Source organism: Choloepus didactylus, chromosome 8, assembly GCF_015220235.1.
Source record: "Choloepus didactylus isolate mChoDid1 chromosome 8, mChoDid1.pri, whole genome shotgun sequence".
NCBI classification, from domain to species: domain Eukaryota; kingdom Metazoa; phylum Chordata; class Mammalia; order Pilosa; family Megalonychidae; genus Choloepus; species Choloepus didactylus.
This window is the reverse complement of record NC_051314.1, coordinates 10,458,577-10,474,972: the sequence shown is the minus strand read 5'-3', so window position 1 is coordinate 10,474,972 and position 16,396 is coordinate 10,458,577. Positions and strand designations below refer to the sequence as shown.

General features: G+C 48.2%; 2 long non-coding RNA genes across 2 annotated transcripts; one reads left to right on the top strand and one right to left on the bottom strand.

The window, feature by feature from the left end:
* Nucleotides 1–2,920: 2,920 nt before the first annotated feature.
* Nucleotides 2,921–6,391, top strand: LOC119543376. The gene is made up of 3 exons (XR_005218566.1): nt 2,921–3,042; nt 5,325–5,498; nt 6,132–6,391. It is a non-coding gene; the product is annotated as an uncharacterized LOC119543376 (long non-coding RNA).
* LOC119543378 lies at nt 6,287–15,543 on the bottom strand. The gene is made up of 3 exons (XR_005218568.1): nt 15,434–15,543; nt 6,655–6,805; nt 6,287–6,478 (listed from the first exon to the last, which is right to left on the bottom strand). It is a non-coding gene; the product is annotated as an uncharacterized LOC119543378 (long non-coding RNA).
* Between the last annotated feature and the right edge of the window lie 853 nt (nt 15,544–16,396).

The following is a 16,396-nucleotide window of genomic DNA, read 5'->3' as shown; positions in this document are numbered from 1 at the left end:
GCTCTAACTTAAATCTCCACAGAGGCTCTCACTGGTGAAGGTCTCTTGGCGGGGGAGGGGTGGGGGATTCACAGAGAACAGGGAGGGTCCAGCAAAGAAGACAGAGGTGCTGGTTATGGATGGGGGGTCTGCAGGGCGACAGGCCCAGGGAGAGGCAGCAGAGCGGGGCAGGTGGGGCTTGGTGGGAGGTGATGAGGAAGGGAAAGGATGGGAAGGGGAGGCCTTCCAGGCCCCCCACCCCAACTTGTCAGGGTGGAGGCAGGTCTTGGAGCTGAGCTGGCCTGGCCGCTGTCAGGATTCCAGACGTGCGGTGTGGGGGCCAGGCAGCCGAGGGGGCTTCTGCCCGGGACTCTCCCCTAAGCCACCTCATCCCTCCTCTCCTGGTCTCCTGTCCTCCCCTCTCCTTTCTGCCCTGGTCAGTGACCCTTCCTCTTTCGCACTGTGACTAGGCCCCTCCCCTTACCTGCAGAGGGTCCTGGGCCAGCTGTGGAGACCCAGGGGCAACCGTCAGAAGGCCTGAGATCCAGAGCCAGCCAAGAACCTGGGTCGGTGCTTCCAGTCTTACAGGAGAGCAGGATCCCCTCCAATGATCCCTGAGGGAGTGTGGCTCACTCATTCATTCATTCAGCAAACCTCCCTGGGAGCTCCCCATCCAGGGCAGAGCCTAACACCCACACATCTAGGTTGCAATCCAGTGTGAACCCAGCATGAGGGGACACGAGCCCAGAGTCCCAACCTGTCATGGAAGCCGGTAGGAAGATTCTAGAAGACAAAAGAGGGCTGGCTGAGGCAGCCTCCCGGGAGGGCCCCGGAACCTGACTGGGGGGGCCACCCTCCTCTGCCAACCTCCTCCTCTCTCCAGACTCAGCAGTCCAAGAAGAAACCCCCACCCCCACCCCTTACCCCAAATTCCTGGTATTGCAGCAAATATCAATTTTTTCTGTTTTCTATTTCACAGGGCACAGATTTTCAGCCACCCTGAGTTCAGCAGCCTTTGGCTGGTTTCCGGAACCCTGAGTCTTTTATGAAAAAGTTCTCCGGAAGACTGTCCACTTGGAAGTTAGTGAGATCCTGCCGTCATTGGACTTGCAAATCTGTCTGTGCAAAATGCCCTGCCACACTGAAGAGATGCCGGGATCTTCTGGGACCAGAAACCTCCAAGGGACGTCCTGACTGATGCCACCCATGGTCCATACTCCGTTGAGATAGAAAAAGAGGGAGGGAAAAGGCCAGACCTCTGGATGACTGTGCATGATTTTTCCAGCAGGTCACAGCAGCTGGCAGCAGCCCCAAGGGCTCTGGGACACCCCACATTCCACCCACCCAGCAGCCTCCTCTCTGGGAGACCCCCACCCCTGCTAGGGGGAGAGGAAAGCGTTTTCAGCTTTTTTGCACCCCACTTCGGGAAAGCATTTTCTCTACAGCGTTCCTGCCTGGCAGGGAGCCCAGACCCAGTCTTGGCTCCCCTCCCTGGCCGCTGCTTTTCCTTTCTGTCCTCCCCGTGTCTGGCGGCCTTTGCGTCAGCACCTTCAGGAAGACGAGACGCGCACAGCGGGACCTGGCGTCCCTGAGCTGCTGCGTGGGGCGGTGGGGCTGGGACGTCTTCCCCCCGGGACTTGGATGCAGCTGACTTTGCAGAGTCAGAGGTTCTTTGCCACCAGCCCAGGGCCTGGATGAGTCAGGGGCCCCCTCACTCCTCACCCACAGCCCCACACCCCCTCTGGCACCCCCCCCCTCCTGGAGTATCACTGCTGTCGGGGTGTGTGGGGGGGATTGAGGGTAAATGAGAGTGCGAGAGGAAAAAAGTCCTGCACCATGTGCTTTGCTTGCACCTGTCCTCTCAGCCACCCAGAGGCAGGTTCTATTTTGTTCCCCTCTTGCAGAAACTGCCCCAAAGGCACTCAGAGAAGTGAAGTCACTTTTCTAAGATCACACAGCCATTGAGGGCAGAGCTGGGAATTGAATCACAAGCACTGCTTTGCTGGGTGTTAAACTTTGGGGGTGTCTGCACCCCCATCAGCTCGTGAGCCTCTGCAGCCCCTTCTCCTGGCTCCCGCCTGCTCTACCTGCTGCAGCTGCCTCCCCCGTCCCCCGCGATGGCATCTCCATCTTCTCAGGTGCTCAGGCCCAAGCATATGCATGTCTCGAATGAATTAATGAATGAATGGGGACTGGTACAGGAGATCCCGTGGCATGTGTCAGTCCCCATAGTAAGGAGTCCCCTTAATACAGGGGAAAAAAGGGCACTGCATGGGATTCTAACCAAATCAGTGATAGGTAAATACGACTCTGGTTACAAACTTGTAGAAAGTGGATGTCAGAATCGTAGAATTCAGCCCTAAGTAGGAAAGGATTGGCTGACAGTCCAATTGTGGAGCAATGGGGAAGTTGGCCTCAGGAAGGAGCTCTCCCCTCAGTTCCACCCATGGCTGTTTACATGGTGCCCTGGGTGCTTAGCATTGAGAACACAGGGGAAAGTAAGGCAGGCTCCCCTCTTTTTCACTTCCCCTGGGTGCAGCTCGCAGCCTCCTGGTTCACAGACATCACCCCCCACCCCAGGGGGCACAGGGACAACAGGCCACAGCTGAGCTATGGGGACAGGCAGAAGGGCAGTGGGATTGGGGGGTGGGGGAGGGTTGGGAGGTGGAGGGGGGAGATGGGGGGTGGAGGGGAGAGAGGGTGAACCGGGGATGAGGCTGAAGGGGGCTGGAGCTGAGGGCGTCAGGAAGTAAAGGGGAGGGGCCCCAGGGCGGGGAAAGGGTTGTGCATATAGGTTTGGTGGGCTGGGTCCCAGAGGAGGGCTTTCCCAGGCCACCCCCTCCCCTCAGGGCCCCCACCTCAGGCCTGGGGCTCTCCCCTGCCTCCTCCCTCTCTTCCCCCTCCCCGCCCCCACTCCTTCCTGCCTGTTTGCACCGGGACAGGAAGCTCTCAGCCTCACCCAGCTGCCTGGCCCTTGGGGCCCCTGGTGCGCAGCTTCCTCTGAGCTGGAACTCTTCCCCTGGAGCGCCGCCCCCAGGCCTTGCTCCCCAGTTTCACGAGCAGGTCAGTCCTTGTCCGGCAGGACAGCCCCGAGCCTCTGGTCTGCAGGCTGAGGCCTCCCTGGCCCTGTGGGTCCTCCAATGCGGCTTCCAGACCTTTCCCCAGGGAAGGCTCCCCCCCACCCCCCGCCCTCCTGCATCTCTGGTGACCAGGTGGGGCGTGGCCGGGACAGAGGCCATTGGGGCCCCCTCCCTGGTCCTGGACAGACGCCCCCTGAGTGTCCCCAGCTCCTATCGCAGTCTCCATGCCGGGGGTGGGGTTGACCCTGCTGTGGGCGAAACTTCTGCTGCGGCCCTTGGCACCCCAGGAGGCCTTTCCTTCCCCGGGGGTGTGGGTGTCCTGCCCCCAGCTGAGTCTTCTTCGTGAGGAACCCCTGGCCTTGATCAATGTTTGCTGAGCATTTCCCACATTGCACGGCCCTCTTCTTCCATTTTGGAAGCTGCCCCCTTCCCCTTTGCCCCATCCCTACCCCAATCTCTTGCATCATTGGCTCAGATTGCACAATAGTCCTTTTAATTTACAAAAAGACATTCTGGGGCCTGGGACCCACCGCCTGGGGGGAGGCTCAGGATTTAGGCAAGGAGAAGACCCTCTCCCTTAGTGGGGCCTGCAGTGGGCCCTCAAACTGTGTTTGTGCTGTGCATCAGGAAGAGACGGGGAAGGGACAAAGAGCAGTCTGCTAAGGGCCAAGGTGATGTCCAGGCACCTTACACAACCAGTCTCACAGCCACCATGCGAGGGATGCAATTATCCCCATTTTACGGGGAAGGAACCAAAGCCCAGAGCAGGGAGTCGCCAGGACCCAGTGTGGGGGCGGGACAGAGCAGGATTTGCACCCAGGCTGGCCCGGCTCCCAAGCCTGACTCCTCTCTAAAAACCACCTGTTTACAGTCACTGGGGCTCAGCTAGGTTTGTGGGGGAAGAGGCTTACACAGTTTAGGGGAAAACGAAACACTATTACAGAACCAAAATTCGGTATAACTGTGGATATTTACTCCCCATTCTAATGAGAACAGAAATCATAGTTTACAGATTTCTAAAAATTTGACAAATACCACAAACATCAGGCCATTCAGAAAAGAAGCAGAGTATTTTTATGGACCACCTGACCACCTGTATACTTTGATCACCTCTTCTCATGACAAGGATTTTGTAATGCCAAATTCTGTAGAATGAATAAAAACTTCTCTCGAGTTTCTTTCATCTATGAGCTGTAGAAATTCTGGGCACATCGAGTTTTCTCACGTAGGGACGAATCTTAAATGCTCCTTGAATGGAGGACACTCATTACCGGGCTGGCCCTGGACAGTTTCTTCGCCGGGGCCTGTTAGGAGCTTTCTGTTTTCTTCTTTGATGTCAGGATTTCATGTCAATCAGCCAGAACTTTAAATCTCTTTCCAGTGTGTCATTGGATTCGCTCTCCTTCCTTTGCTCGCCCCCTCGGGTGTCCAGCTGGCAGGAACTGACATACCCAGGGACATAGTGTGAACCACATAAAATATTCCATAATGCCAAAGTCAACTTGACCTCCTGCCAAATGTTCATGGCCAGTCCAACCACCCAACCAGAGGGGAAGTAAGAAGGAGGGGGTCAGAGCAGAAAGGGACTCAGCGAATTGAGGTTAAATATATTACTTTTGCAAACGTAACAAAAACATGATCACGTGCACACATTGCGATTAAATATAAAAAGCATCGGTGGAATGGCACTGACTCAGCAGATACGTCCAAGCAGACAAGTCTGGGGATCACCCCTAGGCTGTTCCAGGGAAAGCTCCCCAAATGGATGCAGCAGTCTTCAAAAGGGCCCTTCCAGGTGCGGTGGTCCCTGCCTTATAGTCTGGTCTTGGAAGTGAGAGATCTGTGTTCAAAGCCCGGCTCTGCCCTGGGCGATAGCCTCAGCTTTCCCATCAGTCAGGAGGGAACCGCTGAGGAGGGGCATGAAGGGACTTTGGGAACTGTGAGAGGACACCGATGTGTAAGGGATCATCTATTTTTCCAAATAAAGCCTCCAGCTTCTCTGGAATCCTGGGGTGGCCCAGAAGTCGGAGTTGGGGAGCCCACACATCTGCAGAGGCAGGGGGAAGAGTGATGGTTCTGAATCAGGATTCTGAGCTCTACCCCCAGACTGGGCTGAGCTCTTCCAGTGAGCCGGGCTCCCAGCATCCCGGTCGCTGTGGCTGGGAGCTGCCCCTGCACACGCCGGACCCTCTGCCTGGGGCCAAGTCAGCAGCCAGCTCCCCTCGAAGGAGAAACAGAGAGGCCTTGTTCTATTCTCCCTTTCAGGCTCCAGGGATGACTGAAGACTCCTCCTCCAGCTGTCGGGAACTCCAGCCCACACTTTGCCTGCAACTCAATCATGCAGGCTCCAGCTCCCTCATCCTGGCATCAAACGTCTGTTTGATTCAGCTTTTCATCCATTTTCCCAAAATGTGGATATATATATATTGCCTGCTGGCAGTAAGTCGATGCGGCCCTGAACCTGACATTGGGGGGCCGCCCTGCCCCCTGCTAGCCCCTTCCTCGCCTGGCTGTCCCCATGGGCCTGGCTCCGTCCCCTTGCCAGAGTCACTTGCAATGGGAAAGGAGAAGGGACTGGCCAGCGGGGAGAGGCCAGAGGAGCTGGGGGAGGGGACGACACTCTCAGCTAATTGGCCCGGGAGGGGAAGGGTCCCCAGGGAACGCAGAAGGCTGTAATTGGGGCTGAGGGGTGGGGAAAGGAGGCTTAGCAGGTGGCACCTGGGCAGAACCACCCCAATCATAAAACGACGTGTTTTGTCAGCTGCTTTTCTAAACCCACCATCACCTCCCTCCCACTTCTCTCAGACAACTCCTTTCACCAGAGCTGGGAGAAGGAGGGTGGGGAGACGCGGTGGGGTCTATTAGGATTCTCTGCTGCTAAGTGGAGACCGCAGCTCACCTCCAGCAACTCACCACCCCCTGCCCCCACCCCTACCCCCTCGCCACTGCCGTAGACCAGGGTTGGGGGGCTGGGCGGCTGGGGGATGGGTGGGTGAGCGGGGAGAGGAAGGGCCAGGGCGGTTTCCCACCAAAAGATTTTGAACCAACTTCATCATTCCTGCTCCACCAAAGGTCTTGGGTCGAAGATCAACAAGGCAGACAGTTCTAGATGCGCCAGGAGCAGGGGCTGGATTCAGGGAAATGCCCGAAGTGTGGAGTTTCCTGGAGGGGATATTTTTCTGCTCTTTTTTTAAAAATATAAAGCCCTTGTGTTAAGAATTTAGCACTGTTTATTTTGAACTATCATGAATAGATATTAAATGTTATTTATTAGAAACATCGAATATAAGGATTTTTAAAAGTAAGCATTAAACGTGTGATGAAGCCTAAAATTCCAGCGAGAAGTCACGGGGCGGGGCCTGGAGCCTCTGTTTTCACTAAAGGGGTCCCCGCAGTGCAGCGACCACGCGGCCAGCCTCCTGCAGTGGAGAAGGGGGATGAGCCCGCTCCCCACGTGTGCCCTGGAGGCAGGGCCAGGACGAAAGGGTGGGATGGGTGGGGTGGAGGGGCACGACGACTTCGGAGTCCTGGGCAGAGGAGACCTGGTGGGGACAGGGTAGTGGGCAGAGGACAGCAGGGGGCTACAGGCACTTACCACTCACCCATAATAACCCTTTGATGCCCTTTGAAGCGTATGACCCAGTTCAAATCCCTGCTCCACCGTCTGTGTTCCTTTTCACTTGGAGGTAATGACTTCACCTCTCTGAGCCTCAGTTTCTTCATCTGTAAAGAAGGGATCATCTGCCCTTGAAAAATCAGATTAAACGAGATAGTCACACACCAGCTACTCACCAAATGGTGCTCGTGGAGCACTCCTTACCTCCCTTCCCTGATGCAAATCCAGAAGGATAGAATTGGATTTGTTTTAAAACGTCCTTCTTCCTCTGAAACTATTTATTTAAAAATTTTATATACAGTAAAGTTCACTCTTCTGGTGTACAGTTCTCTGGGTTTTGACTGGTGCTTCACATCATGTAATCACCATGTTACTCAAGATACAGCAGGATGCGTCACTGCCCCACATTCCCCTCCAGCTTTTGTCCCCCACCACCTACCCTCTAACCCCGGGTGTGTTGTCCTTTTGTTTCTTCCAGAATGTTGTAGAAATACAACCTACAGAATGTAGCCTTTCGTGTCCAGATGCTTTCTCTCAGCATAATGCTTTTGAGGCTCACCCATGTTGTTCATGAATCTGCATGTGATTTCTTTTTATAGGTGGCTGGCTTCCATCGTATGGACAGAGTGGTTTGTTTATCCATTAACCAGTTGAAGGACATGCGGGTTGTTTTGGGTTTGAGGTGGTTACGTATAAAACAGCTATGAACATTCATTCCCACACCAGTTTTTGTGTGAACATAGGTTTTCATTTCTCCTGGGTAAGTGCCCAGGAGTGGGATTTTAGGTCTCCATTGGTTTCTGATGACTTCTAAGGTTGCTTCACTGAGAGGTCGGTGGGGAAGCAGAGCTCAGCCCCAGGTGACAGGCTCAACCGACTGAGGGGCAAATCCCAGCTCCTCGCTACAGCTTCTCTGACCGTGCACTTTCACTCAGGAAGCAATAAAAGAACACAAAACGGTTGTTTCATTTCCTTCCCTCTTGTTTCCACTAATGTTAGGAAGTTTAAAGAGCGGAGAAATCAGGAAGAGATAGTTCAAAACAGCCCCGAAAAGGGGTCCCTGCTCCCCAGACCAGAAGATCAAATCCCAATAATTAGGAATAGACTGTGATGGACAAAATATGACTTTTTTTTTTTTTTGGTAAATCCTCATTATATAGTATTTTACTTTCTTTGTCATTATATAGTGTTTTACTTTCTTTGTCATGAAACATTATATTTACTTCCATGCCACGCTGCACATAACAGTAGAGGGAACTTCTGACAGCAGAGGGGCCACACCCACACCAGGCCAGGGTTCGCGTCCTGACCGCAGTGGCGCTCTGATTCTGGTCGGTCATGGAGCTCTGATTGTGGCCGCAGAGCAGCCCTGACCAGGCTGGTCCCCCTCCTCACAGTCCAGGCCCCGCACTCTGTGCCCTACAGCCAGCAAGCCCTCCCCCCAGCAGCCAGGGCTGACCGCTCTCCTACAGCGTCCTGTAGGAGAACGCTGTGAGCTGCCTTCAGCCCACGGGGGCAAGTTCTAGGATGGTGAGCCTGCAACCAGGACTGAGTGGTTGAGATGGGAAAGCTTTTGTTGTATATATATTCCCACAGTTAAAAAGAAGAGGAAGAAGAAAGAGCAACTAAAGAGATGATGACAATTAAATGCAATCAACACATGATCCTGAGTGAGATCTAGCAAGGGAGGAGAAATGGCTCAGAAGGACATTGGTAGGACATATGAAAAAAAAAATTATATCAATGTTAAATTTCTTGAACTTGATAACCACGATGAACATGGCAGCATAAAGTGTTCAAGGAGCATGATGTATACAACCAACACTCAGGTATTCAGAAAACGGATTGATAAAAATAGACAGATAGATAAATGTATTGATAGATGGAATGATATATAGATGGATTGGTAAATAGATAGATAGAATGATAAAGCAAATGCGGCTCTATCTGGGGATAGAGGTGGGTTGGAGTTCTCTGTATGTGATTTGTATTATTTTTTTAACTGTCCCATAAGTTTGAAAGTATTTTAAAATCAAAAGTTTTAAAAAAGTCAACTGAGAACTGACACAGATGTTCCAGTTAGCAGACAGGAATATTAAAACAGCTAAAATAACTGTTACACAAATATCAAATTTTTTTAGTAGATGCATTGAAGATATTTTAAAAGACCCAAGTCAAATTTCTAGAGATGAAAACCACAATGTGTGAGATGAAAAATACACGTGGGGGGCGGGGCGGGAGGCAGTGAATTTACCTGCTGAGTTAGCTTAGAAAAAGAGGCTACATCTGAGCAACAAACGAGGTTCTCTGGGGGTGATTCTCAGGCACAAATATAAGTAGGTTTAGCCTCTCCTTTGCAGTAACAAGCCTCATAAAGGCAAGTCCCAAGATCAAGGGCTTGGCCTGCTGAACTGGTAGTCCCCAGTGCTTGCGAGAATATAAGGACTTCCCCAGTTGGTGAAGTTTAATATTTCCACATTTTTCCTGAGTCCCTCAAGGGGACTTTTCAAATACTTTCTATTCTCTGCCCAAATTACTCTGGGAAGTATCAGGGCTTCACACTAACCTGTACAAACCAACCAGATCTCACTCTCTATTCAAGGTTCTATGTAATTACGATATTTGAGTAAACTGACCATTCAACTTAAATTACATACTGTGTTACAGGACATACAGATTTTACACCAAATAAATATCTCTTCCTTTAGCCCCACACAGAAGCCAAAGTTTTAAAAGACATTAATATCATCCTCCACCCTTAGTTTGATCTACCCCAATCTCAACTGAGTCCATTTCCTTCATATCTCCAATCAAAGTTCGATCTCCTTTTTAGCCTCTTTAACAGTTGCTGCATGGGGCAATGCCAACACTCACAGCTGCCTAACTCTGGCTCTGAGTCTCAGGCACCACATAGACACCAAAAACTCCAGGGACCGACCAGGTCACACACAAACAGCTCAGCATCTCTGAATTTAGAGATAATTGTTACAACTTATGAACAGATGTGACACTGTAAGAGTTTACAATCTAGGGACCTTTACATAAGCCTTCCTCTGATAGTACATGCTCCCAGATTCAATTCTCAGAGTTTGCATGTTATTGTTAGCCCATATTGGTAAGGCATTATAATGTTTGTCTTTTCATTTCTGGCTTGTTTCACTCAAGGTCCATTCACCTAGTTGCATATCTCACAACTTCATTCCTTCTTGCCACCATTCAGTATTCCATTGTATGTATACTCCACAGTTCTCCATTTGGTTGATCAGTCGATGTACTCTTTGGCTACCTCCATCCATTGCAAATCGTAAATATTGCTGCCACAAACACCAGTGTGCAAATGTCCACTTGTGTCCCTGCTCTCAATTCCTCCAAGTATACAACAATAACAGGGTTGCAGGACCATATGGCGACCCCAAACTTAGCTTCCTGTGGAACCACCACACTGCCCTCCACATGGGCTACACCATTCTACTTCCCCACCAACAGGAACAGGTACATCTTCTTTCCACATTTTGTTCAGCACTTTTATCCCTCTGTTTATGTTTTAAACAGTTTTATTCATACACCATACAATCCATCCTAAGTAAGCAATGATTCCCGGTATAATCACATAGTTATGCATTTACCACCACAATCTATGTGAGGACATTTCCATTTCTTCCACAACGAAAGAGGAAGAGGAGAAAAAAAACGAAGAATAAAAAAAAAAGATAGAAGAAAATAAAGTAAAATACAATAAAAACGTCATACAACACCACAACCAAGAATCCCATACCATGCCCTTATATCCCCCTCTCATAGACATTTAGCTTTGGTATACTGCCTTTGTTACAATTAATGGAAGCATCTTACAATGTTACCATTAACTATAGACTGTAGTTTGCATTGATTGTATTTTTCCCCTATATCATCCAGTTTTCGACACCTTGCAATGCTGACATTCAGTTGTTCTCCCTCATGTAAAAACATTCTTATATTAGTACACTTAATCACCATCATTGACCACTCTAGGTTTCACTAAGTTACACAGTCCCAGTCTTTATCCTCTTTCTTTCTGATATCATACATGCTCCTAGCCTTCCTCTTTCACCCATACTCATGCTCATTTTTGTTCATAGTACTTACAATATTGTGCTACCATCATACAATTTTGTGCTACCTATTTTCTGGATCTATACAATTAATCCTGTTGAGCATTCTGTAGTCCTTCAGCATCAGTTGCCTGATCTCTACCTTCTTTCTATCTCCTGATAATCTGTGTTCTCAACTTTAACTTTCAAGGTTCACTCATTAATGTTAGTTCATATTAGTGAGACCACATAGTATTTGTCCTTTTGTTTCTGGCTAATTTCAGTCAGTGTGTTGCCTACTGTCTACCGTTTTCTCTTTTGGATTTTATATGTCATATCTTATTTTATTTTTATTCTCTCTCTCCCCCTGCCCCCCCCTTCCTGATAGTCTTCATTTCTATACTCTTCTCCAAATCTCTCTTTCCTGTCTTTTCCTGTCTGCCTGCAGTGCTCCTTTTAGTATTTCTTGTAGAGCAGGTACCTTGTTCACAAACCCTCTCAGTGTCCCTTTGTCTGCAAATGTTTTAAACTGTCCCTCATTTTTGAAGGACAGTTTTGTCAGATATAGAATTCTTGATTGGCTGTTTTTCTCTTTCAGTACCTTAAATATATCATAACACTGCCTTCTCACCTTCATGGTTTCTACTGAGAAATCTGCACATAGTCTCATCAAGCTTAGAGCATTATCTCCTATACTTGACTTCTTCCTTTGTCTTTCTAACTCTCTTAACTCTACCCTTGCCTGGGTCACGGCTGACAATTGAAAATGCCTAAGGCTTTCTCTAATGAGCTACTTAGACTGAGAGGAAAAAAAGAAAGAAATTCCCTTTTCAGAGCCAGTTCCCAGCCTCCCAGTTTCACTGGTTGACCAGAGTTGGTACCCAGTTTTATGTGCCCCCATTCTTGGGACATTTTCCAGTATTCTGAGCTCAGCCATCTCCAAAAGCCTCTGTTTTTGTTATTTATTATTTATTTATTTGTTTATTTATTTATTTATTCCATCAGTCCCACCTCCTCTCAGCCAGGAAAGACTTAAGTTTCCTTTCCTGCTTGCTACAAGTTTATCTGTGCTCACAGCTTTTATTCAGAAGTCCACATTTGTTAATTGAAACTGCAATTGGAGTTTGGCTGAGTTACTTTTCCTTGCTCCTACTAGACTGCTTCTTTTTTCCACAGGGGAGTGTTCCAACTCAGCCTGCCATGCTGGTGGGGGAGGGGCACCAGCGCTGCACTTTGGGGAGATTTACTTACTGTTCTGTGCTGCAGTCTCAGCTGTTTCTCCCATTCCAGGCTAGTGTATGATGTGTGAGCAGTCACGGATGTCCCATAACTGTTGTTCCAGACTATTTACTAGTTGCTTCTGGCTATTTACCAGTTGCTCTAGAGGACTAACTAAATTCCACACCTCCCTATGCTGCCATCTTGCTCCACCTCACATTAATTGATTTTTGAATATGAACCAGTCTTTCATAGGTTAAATAAATTCCATTTGATAGTGGTGTATAATTGATTTTGGACATTGCTGGATTGGATTTGTTAACATTTTGTTGAGGATTTTTGCATCTAAATTTGTATGAGATATTGATCTACAATTTTCTTGCTTTCTACTGTCTTTGGCTTGGTATTGGTAATACTGGCCTCATAAAATGAGTTCTCTTCTGTTTTCTGGAAGAGATTGCATAAAATTGGTCTTCATTCTTCATGAAATGTTTGGTTGAATTCTCCATTCAAACCATCTGGACATGGAGAGTTCTTTCATGGGGGAGTTTTAATTAGGAATTCAGTTTCCTTAATGGTTATATGACTATACCAATCACCTATTTCACCTTGGTTGAATTTTGGTAGTTTGTGATTTTTGAGGAATTTGTCCATTTCTTCTAAGATGTTGTCTTTCTGAGTGTAAACTCATTCATAGAATTCCCTTATTATCCTTTTAATAGCAGCAGGATCTGTAGTAGGAGTCCTGATATTGGTGATTTGTGCCTTTTTTTTCACCTAGTCAGTATTTTTAGAGATTAATCCATTTTATTGATTTTTTTTCAAAGAAACTTTTTTTGTTTCTTTGATTTTCTCTACTGTTTTCCTGTTTTTAATTCCATTGATCACAATCTCTTATTTCATCATTTCCTTTCTTCCACTTGCTTTGGGTCTATTTTTTTTTCATCTTTTTCTAGTTTCTTGAGTTAGGAACTTACATTATTGATTGAGACTTGCCTCTTTTCAAATGTCAGCATTTAATAGTAGATATTTGCCTTTTAGCTCTACTTTAGCTGCATCCCACACATTTTGATACATTACATTTTCATTCTCAGTTCTATGTAGAGAGCCATATTTGAAAGTGACCCCAAGAGATATTTGGAGGAGATGAAGACAGCTGTCCATCAAAATGAATGCCCCTCCCTCAGCTTCATAGATGTGTGGCCAGGAAGTAGGTGTCTAGCCAGGAACTCCATTTCCGGGTTGTCATTGCCTCTGCTGAGGCAATGTGACTAGTTCTTGCTGTGGAATGTGAGTAGTAGTTCTGTACATCATTTCCAAGTGAATGCAGTTAAGAAGTAGTTATCTTTCTCCACCCTCTCTCTTTCCACTGACTAAGGCAGGCAATGACAATGAAGAGGATAATGGAGCCAGCAGATGGAAGGGTACGTGGGTCCCTGAATCCCTGTGTGGAGAAAAGCCTTCCACCAACTCAAAACCCTCACACTGGTCTGTTATGGGGGTGAGAAACACATGTCTATTGGGTTAAGCCATTGATATTTTGGGACTTATTTGTAATGGCAGCTAGCACCTCTTTGGTGTCAACTCAAAAAATTAGCTATGTATCTTAAAAGGCACCTTCTAATAACCCATTAAGAACATGGCACCTATGAACGACCATAAACTTATTTGTGATTTTATCCCAAATCACTTCTTGGGCTTAAAGGCCTTAAGTTTGTTTTTTGGGATACCTACTGAACTGAGAACTCAAAAGAGAGACAGAGAAAGAGAGAGAGAGAGATCATTTTGGACATGAAACCTGATCAAAAATCCCAGTTCAGAAGCATTTGGGAGTGATCCGGAAAACCACAGCTCCAGAGCTGCCATCTCTAACAATGCGGGGTCTGGACCTCTCTCTACTCCCCGCTGCCGGCCCCCTACCGCCCACCCGTTAATGTCACTGAGGACAACCGCCTGGAGAAATGAGAACCCCTGTACCATCTCAGTGAGACGATTTCTGTTTCCTGTGACCCCATGACAAGCACATAGATCCCTCCAGGAGGAGGTAATGTTCTCAGGCCCTGACTCTGAGCTCATGTCTTTATGTTTCATTATCATATATTAGAGAGGGTTCTGTGGTGCAGAACTGTATATAAACACACCCCCAAACTGCCTCTCTGGGTTTCCACTAGGCACAAACCAGAGTTCTCTTTCCCTAGGCATCAGAGTTCTCTTTCTCATCACTTACTGTATGAGCCTCATTGGCCTCCCCTCTGACAGCAAAATCTACTTATATTTAAAAAAGAAGATTAACAGCTATATTTTCTAAAAGCTAAATATCTTCCCTACCAGGCAAAATGAGGGTGTTTCACCCCGTCCCTCTTCTCTGCAGTTCCTCTGATATTAAAAGCTGTAGGATTTGAGATCTATAAAATCCTCTCTGGTTTATAAGTTTTAATTTATAGGACGCCTTGCTATGTAGCCACCCAGAAGAAACTTGTATGTTGGATAACGTTGGAGTTTGATTTCCCTGCCCTGCCCCCAGCGCGTTTATACATCCCTGACATGGAGAGATCGAGAAGGCCCCGCAGTTTCAGCAGCCCTTGGAATTCATGTGCGGTGAGCCTCTTCTCTCCAGACCACACGGCAACCATAAAGAGGCGTCACGTGGCTTCCTTTTATGATAAGGTCAGAGGAAACGAGTGCGCAGGGAGAGGCAGTTAGGAGAGTCAGAGCTCCAAGTTTCGGGTATAAAGCCAGAGCAGCACTAGTCTTTTGCCTGGGGGGGGAGCTGGATGAGACCGGAGGGGCGAGGTGGAGGAACAGGGTCCCACCTCCCCGAGGCATCCCTTTGGAGGCAAGGATGACTGGCTCTGGTCTCTGCCCCCAGCCATCTTTATCTCGGGTGATTAGGCCTCGCACAACCCCCTCCCCGCCCCCACCCCGTCGTTCCCTGCTCTGCAGCTCCCCCGGCTCATTTTCTGATAGAGCTGTCAGTTTTTATTGCTGATAGGAGAAATCATTTTCTCTCTTAGCTGAATGTTAATTGGCCTTTCCCCCTTCTTTCATGCAGTTAGTGCGCACAGTCCCCTATTTTTTCCCAGCAAGGGAAATTTGCCTTGGTAGAGAAGCATTCCAGAAAGACAAGGAAGGTGGTTCTGGCTAAATTACTAATTGCTAAATGAGAGGTTAAGCGAAAGTTAAAGAGAAGTGCAAGGAGGGGATTTTGACCGCGCATTTCTACATGTGCTGGCACTGACTTCATGCTGATTGGCTATGGAAACTAAATACTTAATATTTAAGAAGGAGCCCAGAAAAGCAGCCGGGGTGGGTTTAACAAACACCAACTGGGCATCTTCGAGGTGCCGGGCCCTGAGTCAGGTACTAGAGATGCAGAGATGAATAAGACAGTCCAGGGAGACAAATGTAAAAAAAGGAACTGGCAGTTGCATGTTTCAAGAGCAGTTAAGCCAGGATACTGTGGGACTCACAGAGGGTCCGGGAATCTTCTTGGAGAAGGCGAAGCTTGAGCTCAGCCTTTTAGGCTACGTAGGAGTCAGCTGGGAGGCAGCTTCTGCAAAGTCACAGCCGTGACACAGCTTGATGCAAGGGAGGAGCAGTGAGAAGTTAGGGGTGGTCAAAGGTTAAGCTCACGCAGGGGACCCGGTGGCCTCAGGTCTCGTGTGTCCAAGCAGATTTTTTTCCCCGTAGGGTTCACACGTACTTAAGGAAACCAGTTCTATTGAGACATAATTTATATACCATAAAGTTTACCAGTTTAAAGTTCAGTGGTTTTTTAATTTTAAAGTTTAAAATTCACTGGTTTTTGGTATATTTAACAGATTTGTGCACCCATCACCGTAATCTAATTTTGAAACATTTTCATCATCTCCCAAAGAAACCTTTGGAGCCGGGTGTTTGATGGGGGCGTGGCCTGGCCAAATGGCACCTCACATCGGTTTGGCAGCAGAGTGGAGAGGGCCTTGGAGGGGACAGGCCTGGCATCCCTGACTGATAATCCTGAGCAATAAGCCCAGCAGCAACTGTGCACAAGGGCTAACAATTTATTGCAGTGGAGAGGGAAATTTACTTGGTCACTTACACTCTCTTCCTTTGCCCAAAAAAGGCCAGAGTTATGACCCCACAGTTTTGCTGGCTGGTTATTGTATAGCAGTAATACAAATCAGTATTCTAGATGACGATTTCCTATTGAAAAAGAAAACATTGACAGGGAGACCATATCAATGGGTAGCAAAACCTGGAATTCTGGTTTTGCAAAATGGGAACAGCATAGAACACTGTCCAACATGTTTAATGTGGCAAAAACCACAGCTGATCTATACCAAACAAAGGGTGCAGGTTCTGTCCTCAAAGGCTCTGGAAGGGGATTGCATTCAGATTGGGTGCAGGGTCACTGGTGAATCCTGCTCATGAGCAGGCAGGCCTCTGCATGT